We start from the raw sequence: 9,340 nt of genomic DNA, 5'->3' as shown, positions 1-9,340 counted from the left end.
TTTCATGCTCTCTCTTTTTGTGGATTCTGGAGTGACTCTGAAGTCCAACGCGTGACACACGAGCTCGTGAGCAGATTGGGCAGACAAAGTCATTGGTGAGTGTCTTGGTAGCTATCGCAGTAGTATGATGCTTTTCCCTGGCAGCTAACAATCAATTATTTCTGTCCTCTCCAAAGCTTTGAGTGCTGTGTCTTGCCGTGCTGGTCTATTTAACACAGCCTTCTCAAGATCATACACTTTGGTGCAATAAAACTGGATGCTGTTTTTGATGCTGTCCTTGTAGTGCTTTCTGGGGTGGCCTTGATTCCGGTGTCCTTGTGCCAGTTCTCTATGGAAATTTTTTCTGGGGAATCAATATTCAGGCATCCTAATGATGTGTCCAACCCAGCATAGCTGGGCTTCTATCAGCATGGCGTCGATGCTTATGGCATTTGACTTTTAGAGAACCTCCAGGTTGGTAATTTTGTCCTACCAGCGGATCCCCATAGTGGTGCACAGAGACCACATATGGAAGGCCTCTAGCTGTTTGATATGCCATTTGTCTCATCAAGACTAAGAATGCATATAACAAGTTTCAATCTAATTCTCTTTAAATGACCGAATTATATCCCCCTGAGAAGAAAATAGGATCAAAAGTTACAGCAGAGCCACTTTAATGAATACGTCACTCAACAGACCTTAGTCATCTTTTTGGAATCCTTTCTCAAACTTTGCTGTTGAATGTAGAACATGTGATGGAAGTGTAGCCACAGCCCAGACAACCAGGAGAGTGGAAAAAGAGCGAAGACCATGCTGGATATTTTTCATTCAGTCAGCTGGACTTTCAGCTGCCTTTTCAAACCTTTTGTTCCCCTCACTACTCTCTATACATATTCTAGATTCCCTATTGTACTAAATATTGTGAGAATATACAATAGGAGACAAGCAAAGCCCTGAAGAACTTGAGGCCATATTTTAAAACCTAGTTCCCCTAGAAATCAATCCAGCTTACATTGGGAGTTAAGGGCTTAAATGCTTTTGAACAATCTCGCTGTTACAATCCAAGTAGACCACTACGATCGCTGTTAGAGTTCTGAGCATCTGCGCCTATATCGCCCCTCAGTGGTCCAGCAAGGGCACCCATCATCAGGCTTCCAGCTCCCCAGTGGTTGCCTTTCTTGAGTGGAGATCCATGGCTCGCTCCCTTCTGACCTGAGTATTTCCAGGCTGCACTGTTCCCTAATTTAACTGTGTTATACCCAGCCAACACAGGCTGCCCAAGCACACCTGCTTTTGCTTCAGTGACTGATAACCAAGTGATTGTCAACAGTTACAAGTTACCCCACAGTTCTTTCTATGCAAGCCTATTTCACACTTAAGATTAAAAACACTACAAAGAACATTAAAAACAACAAGAACCTACATGAATGCTAATAAGTTTCCCAGACTTTATCCTAACTCTAACATGGGCTCTGGTAGCTGCAGTCCTTCAACACCCCAACTAGGAGATTTCCTTTGTGGTTGCAAGTTCATCACAGCTTCAGCTCAGAACAGGCACACTCATGACATGTTTCATCCACCCTTTATACAGTTCAGGGGTCTTTGGTCTGGAGTTTCCGGGAGCAGTAACTAGTAGACAATGAGTTTTCTTCCCTAGGGTATAGTTTCAAAAGGGTGGATTTGAAGTGGGTTGTTTGCATTCCCACAGGTAGTTGTTAGGGAATCCACTGCACAGATTTAGTTCCAGCAAGTCCTTGGAAGTTCCTACCATCTTCCAGAGATAGCATTAGTTGGCCTCCTAGAGAAGGTACATAAATATAACACATATGCAATTGCATTTTTAATATGGTGGACCCTAAAGGTATTAAGACTAAATCAGGAAGATTTAACCTTATTAAGTTCATTCAGGATATTGTATACTCAAAAGCTTGTCTCTCACCAACAGAAGTTAGTCCAATAAAAAGATATTACCTCACCCTCCTTGTTTCTCTGACATTCAGGATATTGTCAGTCTGTCACAATCCCTATTTTACAGATGGAGAACTGAAGCATACAGAGGTTAGATGCCTTGCTCAAGGTCACACAGGGATTTTGCAGCTAAGCCAAGACTTGAATCCAGATCTCCTGAAGCCCAGTCCAGTGCTGTAACCACAAAATCAACCTTCCACCTGATGTCTGTCTATATAGTATTACCTGTCCTTCAGAGTTGTTTATTCATATAGGGCCCAGTCCAACCCCCTCTGAAGTCAATGGGAATCCTTCCATACCCAGCAAATTCTACTAGTAGCCTATACCAGACATTCTGCTCTAATTAACTCTATCTCCAATTCAAGCAATATAAATGGAAATGCATTTAACTTAATGTATGTAGTGCTTATGGCCATTATTGATTTTAATTAGGTGCCATCTTGTGCTACAAAATTGTTTGGCCACATTATTTACAGAGCACAGAGAGGTCAAATCAGTAAAAGCTTCCCTTGGAATCTACTTAATATTGATAAGAGGGTATCTGTATTTGTCAATCTATTGATCTGCACCATCATCCAGTATGTGTTCTGTGTCTAGCCTGTATTGTCTATGTCTGAAATAGGGGCAGTGACCATGGCACCACGGCTGCTCCTATCCATCTCAAAGCCAAAAATCCCATTGGCTTTGATGGAAGCAGGATCTAGTCTCACATATTGCTGTTACAGGCAGGACTGGTAGCATTACCTGTTAAGATTTCCTGACCCTTCTCATTATAAGGCCCTGTTTTCACTTGCTTATAACTTTGCAAGATTTAAATGTTTGGACTGATGTTTGTCATGCTTGGTGCCTGCCTCAGGCAAATTTAATTTTTCGGAAAATTCCATTCAAAACAGTACAGTCATTTCCAAGAATGAGGCTAGGGGAAAATGTGTTGCTTTGCTGATGTTTATAAAATTCTGGGACCTTTTCCTTGAACACCTCTAGCACCCTCATACTTTGGACCAGAGATTTGAGTGTGAGGGAAGTACATATTTTTAATTAATAGGATGCATACCAGAGCCTGAAATGCTTAATGGTTGTCTGCAATTGAAAAACAGGAGGGAGGAAGAATATTGTATTACTTCATCAAATAGATAATAAAAGTAGCAGCCGTGCAATGCAAATATCTCAGTGTATGACTTTCTTTGGACTCTCATTTGCTCATTTCCTCAGAGGAGTAAATGACTCAACAGTCTGTGAAAGAAAATAAATCTGAGCTTGAAGTAATTTGCCTAGATATGTCAAAATCTTTAATACCTGATTTTTAACATCTGGAAATAACTAGTCAAACTATCGCAGAAATCACATAAAGTGGTCAGATAAATAGTGAATGAGGTTTTCTTCCCATCCTTGTTACAAAATAAGGCGTTTTGGTGGGCAAAGCATTCACTGTTGCTCTCTAAAGTAATGTGCACTATCTTGCAAAATCAATAAGCAGGCAGCCCTTGTGATAACAGCACTGGCCTGGGCGGCTGATGGGAAAGTCCCAGTGTGACGATAAAGAGCAGAGTTCACCATCCGGTTTCAAGACTCGAAGTGAGGTTATGCGCTGAGAAATTGCAAGGTGAAAGGTTACAGAAGGCTCTCTGGATTTGTTCTTTTTTTAAGCAGAGTTGACATTATAGCTGGCATTCCCAATAGTAGACTTTGTCTACACTGCAATTAAAAACCCGCGGCTGGCTCATGCCAGCTGACTCAGACTCATGGGGCTTGGGCTGTGCGGCTGTATTATTGCAGTGTAGACTTCTGGGCTTGGGCTCCAGGGTCCTGGAGCTTGGGCTCCAGCCTGAGCCTCGAAGTTTACACTGCAATGAAACAGCCCAACGGGCCTGAGTTAGCTGGCACGGGCCTGCTGCAGGTGTCTAACTGCAGTATAGACATACCCTGAGAGAGTATAGGCCCCAAAAATTGAATACCCCTGGAGAACCCACTGATAAGTGTGTATGTGTTCATGAATAAGACCATACTAATATAGACATCAACTGACAAGGTATTCCCCATGGCAGTATTTGGGGTGCAGCTGAATACATTTTGCAAGCCCTTATCCAGTTAAATGCCACATTGTCAGGAAAGTTCCATGACAGGAGTGGGAAATTGCCAGTGTCCCATAAATAACCCACGCTGTTTCCTGCTGCATTTCAGCAGGGACTGTCAGCTGCTGATGATGTGATCAGTTCCCAATGGCTTTTTTTTTTCCCAGTTTTCCTTTAGGCATTCTCTCCACTCTGGTCTTTGCTCCAGTTCCCTTCCCTCACTCCTCACTTCATGTGCCCTCCATTCTCCCTTCTTCCCTCCTTTTCTCTTGCCCCCTCTCTTCAATGTCCCTGTTCCCTTTGTTTCTTCAGCTAACCCCCTCACTACAAAACACCACTCCAAAAAATTACAAGCAACACATTTGTGGAACTAATGCACCATTTACAAAACCCTCATATCATTCCCTCTGCTTGTATGTGGTATCCCTGTGCTCTACCTGGCTTGTCTATTTGGACTGTAAGCTGGAACTGCCTCTTGTTCTATTTGTATAGCATCAAGCACAATGGGACACTGCTCTGGGTTGGCCTTTAGACATCATACACATAACTAGTATTGTCATGGTGAAAGGTGCTAATGGTGGCCATCTGGTACATTTGATCCAGAGACAATTGCAAACCTAGTTAAAGCCGATGGGTGTGCCAAGCTCTCTTTCATTCAGTGGAAGGAGCAATTAAGACACTTGGTGTAATAGAGACCCTTCCAAGTGATGGAAGGATTTCCCAAGGCACATAACAGCTCAAAGCTAAACTGTGTGAGCTGAGCGTTTCCCAGCTTGGAAACACGGGGCAAGGATATTGGTTTTGCAGCCCATGTGAGTTTAGAAGCAGAAAGTCTGGAGAGGGAGTTGTAACCCTGAGACAGAGGAAGCAGAGAGACATCGAGACTTCTTGGACATTGAGCTCTCTAGAAGATCACACTGGGAGATTTCTGAGCAAGCAAACGGCCTGCTGCTTTGTTTCTACTGTGTTGAGGGAAACAGGACCTTGTGTACATTTGATCTAAATAAAGTGCCTTGCATGGTGTCCAGTATCAGGGGGTAGCCGCGTTAGTCTGTATCCACAAAAATAACAAGGAGTCCAGTGGCACCTTAAAGACTAACCGATTTATTTGGGCATAAGCTTTCGTGGGTAAAAAACCACTTCTTCAGATGCATGGAGTGAAAATTACAGATGCAGGCATTATTATACTGACACATGAAGAGAAGGGAGTTACCTCACAAGTGGAGAACCAGTGTTGACAGGGCCAATTCGATCAGGGTGGATGTTGTCCACTCCCAACAATAGATGAGGAGGTGTCAATTCCAGGAGAGGCAAAGCTGCTTCTGTAATGAGCCAGCCACTCCCAGTTCCTATTCAGGCCCAAATTAATGGTGTTAAATTTGCAAATGAATTTTAGTTCTGTTGTTTCTCGTTGAAGTCTGTTTCTGAAGTTTTTTTGTTCAAGTATAGCTACTTTCAAATCTGTTATAGAATGTCCAGGAAGATTGAAGTGTTCTCCCACTGGCTATTGTGTGTTACCATTCCTGATGTCCGATTTGTGTCCATTTATTCTTTTATGTAGGGACTGTCCGGTTTGGCCAATGTACAATGCAGAGGGGCATTGCTGGCACATGATGGCATACATAACATTAGTAGACATGCAGGTGAATGAGCCTCTGATGGTGTGGCTGATGTGGTTGGGTCCTCTGATGGTGTCACTAGAGTAGATATGGGGACAGAGTAGGCAACGAGGTTTGCTACAGGGATTGGTTCCTGGGTTAGTGTTTCTGTGGTGTGTAGTTGCTGGTGAGTATTTGCTTCAGGTTGGAAGCTGTCTGTAAGTGAGGACTGGCCTGTCTCCCAAGGTCTGCGAGAGTGAGGAACTGTTTTCCAGGATAGGTTGTAAATCGTTGATAATGTGCTGGAGAGGTTTTAGCTGGGGGCTGTACATGATGGTAAGTGGTGTTCTGTTATTTTCCTTGTGGGGCCTGTTGTGTAGTAGGTGATTTCTGGGTACCCGTCTCGCTCTGTCAATCTGTTCCCTCACCTCCCCAGGTGGGTATTGTAGTTCAAAGAATGCTTGATAAAGATCTTATAGGTGTTTGTCTCTGTCTGAGGGATTGGAGCAAATTTGGTTGTATTTTAGGGCTTGGCTGTAGACAATGGATCCTGTGATGTGTCCTGGATGGAAGCTGGAGACATGTAGGTAAGTATAGCGGTCAGTAGGTTTCCAGTATAGGGCGGTGGTTATATGATCATCACTTATTTGCACTGTAGTGTCTAGGAAGTGGATCTCTTGTGTGGACTGGTCTAGGCTGAGGTTGATGGTGGGGTGGAAATTGTTGAAATCCAGGTGGAATTCTTCAAGGGCCTCCTTCCTGTGGGTCCATATGATGAAGATGTCATCAATGTAGCGCAAGTAGAGGAGGGGCACTAGGGTACGAGAGCTGAGGAAGCGTTGCTCTAAATCAGCCATAAAGATGTGGGGCCATGTAGGTACCCATAGCAGTGCCACTGACTTGAAGGTATAAGTTGTCCCCAAATCTGAAATGGTTGTGGGTGAGGACAAAGTCACAAAGCTCAGCCACCAGGTGTGCCGTGGCCTCATCAGGGATACTGTTCTTCCCAGCTTGTAGTCCATCCTCATGTGGAATGTTGGTGTAGAGGGCTTCTATATCCATGGTGGCCAGGATGGTGTTTTCAGGAAGATCACCAATGCACTGTAGTTTCCTCAGAAAGTCAGTGGTCTCTCGAAGATAGCTGGGAGTGCTGGTAGCGTAGGGTCTGAGCAGAGAGTCCAAAAAGCCAGATGATCCTGCTATAAGAGTGCCGATGCCTGAGATGATGGGGCATCCAGGGTTTCCAGGTTTATGGATCTTGGGTAGCAGATAGAATACCCCTGGTCAGGGCTCTGGGGGGGGGGGGGTGTCCATGTAGATTTGTTCCTGTGCTCTAGCAGGGAGTTTCTTGAGCAGATGGTGTAGTTTCTTTTGGTACTCCTCAGTGGGGTCAGAGGATAGTGGTCTGCAGAATGTGGTGTTGGAGAGTTGCCTGGCAGCCTCCTGTTCATAATCTGACCTGTTCATTATGACTACAGCACCTCCTTTGTCACCCCCTTTGATTATAACATCAGACTTGTTTCTGAGGCTGTGGATGGCGTTGCATTCTGTACGGCTGAGGTTATGGGGCAAGTGATGCTGTTTTGTTCACAATTTCAGCCTGTGCACACCTGCGGAAGCCCTCTGTGTAGAAGTCCTCTGCCACATACATTGGCCAAACTGGACAGTCCCTATGTAAAAGAATAAATGGACACAAATCGGACATCAGGAATGGTAACACACAAAAGCCAGTGGGAGAACACTTCAATCTTTCTGGACAGTCTATAACAGATTTGAAAGTAGCTATACTTGAACAAAAAAACTTCAGAAACAGACTTCAACGAGAAACAGCAGAACTAAAATTCATTTGCAAATTTAACACCATTAATTTGGGCTTGAATAGGGACTGGGAGTGGCTGGCTCATTACAGAAGCAGCTTTGCCTCTCCTGGAATTGACACCTCCTCATCTATTGTTATATAATCGCTATGAATGTTGCCATAAACTGTTCATGTTTCATTTGCTTTTCTTCAAGGTGCCCTAACAAATGTATAGAGGTTGTAATCTGTGTGCAATGCTTCTGCAGTTTAGGATCCCTGAATGAAAGGTACCATATAAATGCTATTGGTAGTCCAAAAGAATGTTGTTTGTTTGTTTGTTATAATGGGCAGATCCTTTCTCCACCTTTTTGTAATGATTATTTTCATTGCATATAAAAGGTCAATATGACATTCAGGGCAATATGTTATAAAATCAACAATGGAAACAATACCTGACATCAGCCATGATTCTAGAGACCCTCTGGAAAAATAATGGAATAAAATAATAGTAATAACCCAGTTAAACAGGCTAAAATTACGACTAATGAACGCTATAGCACCACCAGCAGCAAAGTGTGGAATTTTTATTTCTATTCCAATCCTGAAGTTGTCTTCTTCTCATTGTTTTTCATGTCTGATAAGCATTTGGGATGAGAAAGTATTTGCTGATAGTCTGGGTGGATGCAAGTCTGCTGGAATTATTTGGGTGATGTTGGCTTTTATGTATGGGATAGATCTGCCAATATTTTGGAACAAGAATGTAGAGCATGTGGGAGGGGGCAAAGGTGGCTTTAACCTACCTGAGCTGCTCCCAGATTCTTGGACTGATTTATGCCAGTCAAGGTCCCTGGCACAAGTTAGAGCTGCCGTTAGGCTTTTCTAACTTTATATTAGCATTCCAGGGTGCCCAAGAGGTCATTCCATTGGCCAGAGATCTCCAAGACCTAGAGATGCTTCAACTATGTCCCCTTTGTCCCGAACACACTTCCTCTACCAGTGCCAAATGTGCAGATGGTATAGGTGTACCGTGCTGCTACTGTGGCTCTGTGCCACAGGAGGCTTCCCCCATACAAGAGACATTCTTAAGGAGCCAGATAAGCTAGATTTAAGGCTGCTTTATTTTGCAAAGTGGCTGGAGTTGAGCTGAGGAACTGGCCCACTGAAATGTAAAGTGATCTCTGAGATGGCAGACTGGAACAAGTCTTCCCTAAGATTGTTCTTCTGTCTGATGTCCAAAATACTCTGTTTTCTCACTGTTCTTTGGAGTGCAGCCTCCTCTTCCTTTTAATCCTGTAATAGCAAAGAATGGTAATTATGGCTGCATATATTGTCTGTCATTGTGATGTGCATTGTCACCATGAGGTAATCGTTAGACATACTGGCTGAGTCTTCCAGGTATAGATCAAATGTTATGAGGTCTCAACTGAAGAATGTTTGTTATTTCATATGATGATAGCATATCTGGATTCTTAGCACGCATGCCATCCATAAACACGTTCTATTTTTGCCCTTCAAAAGCTTTTTTGGTTACTGATTTACATTCAGGATCATTGCAGTTCATTTTTTCATAGGCTCAAGGATAATTATGCAGCAATTAGAAAGGTCTTGTCATGTTTTCTTTAACAGTCAATAACTTGTTCATTTTCTAGGTGATATGTAAATTGCAAACTTTCACTAATATGAATAATAGGACTTGGAAAGTCACGAACATTGTGTTTGCAGTAGGTCACAAAATAGAGAGATTATTGTGTTGCTTCTCAGTTATAAAATAAACCTTTGAAAGTTCTGCATGAACATTGTGCACATCCTACCAGGCATCCAGGGGCTGGTAATTTGGGAAAAAGGTTAGCCTCTAGTCATGGTGAAATGTTCTGTGCTTCAGTGTGGAAAACAAGTAAAAGTTAATCACAAAAGACTAAAAGTCC

The sequence above is a fragment of the Lepidochelys olivacea genome, assembly GCF_965140295.1.
Source record: "Lepidochelys olivacea isolate rLepOli2 genome assembly, chromosome: 5".
Classification (NCBI taxonomy): Eukaryota; Metazoa; Chordata; order Testudines; family Cheloniidae; genus Lepidochelys; species Lepidochelys olivacea.
This window is presented reverse-complemented; position numbering follows the sequence as displayed.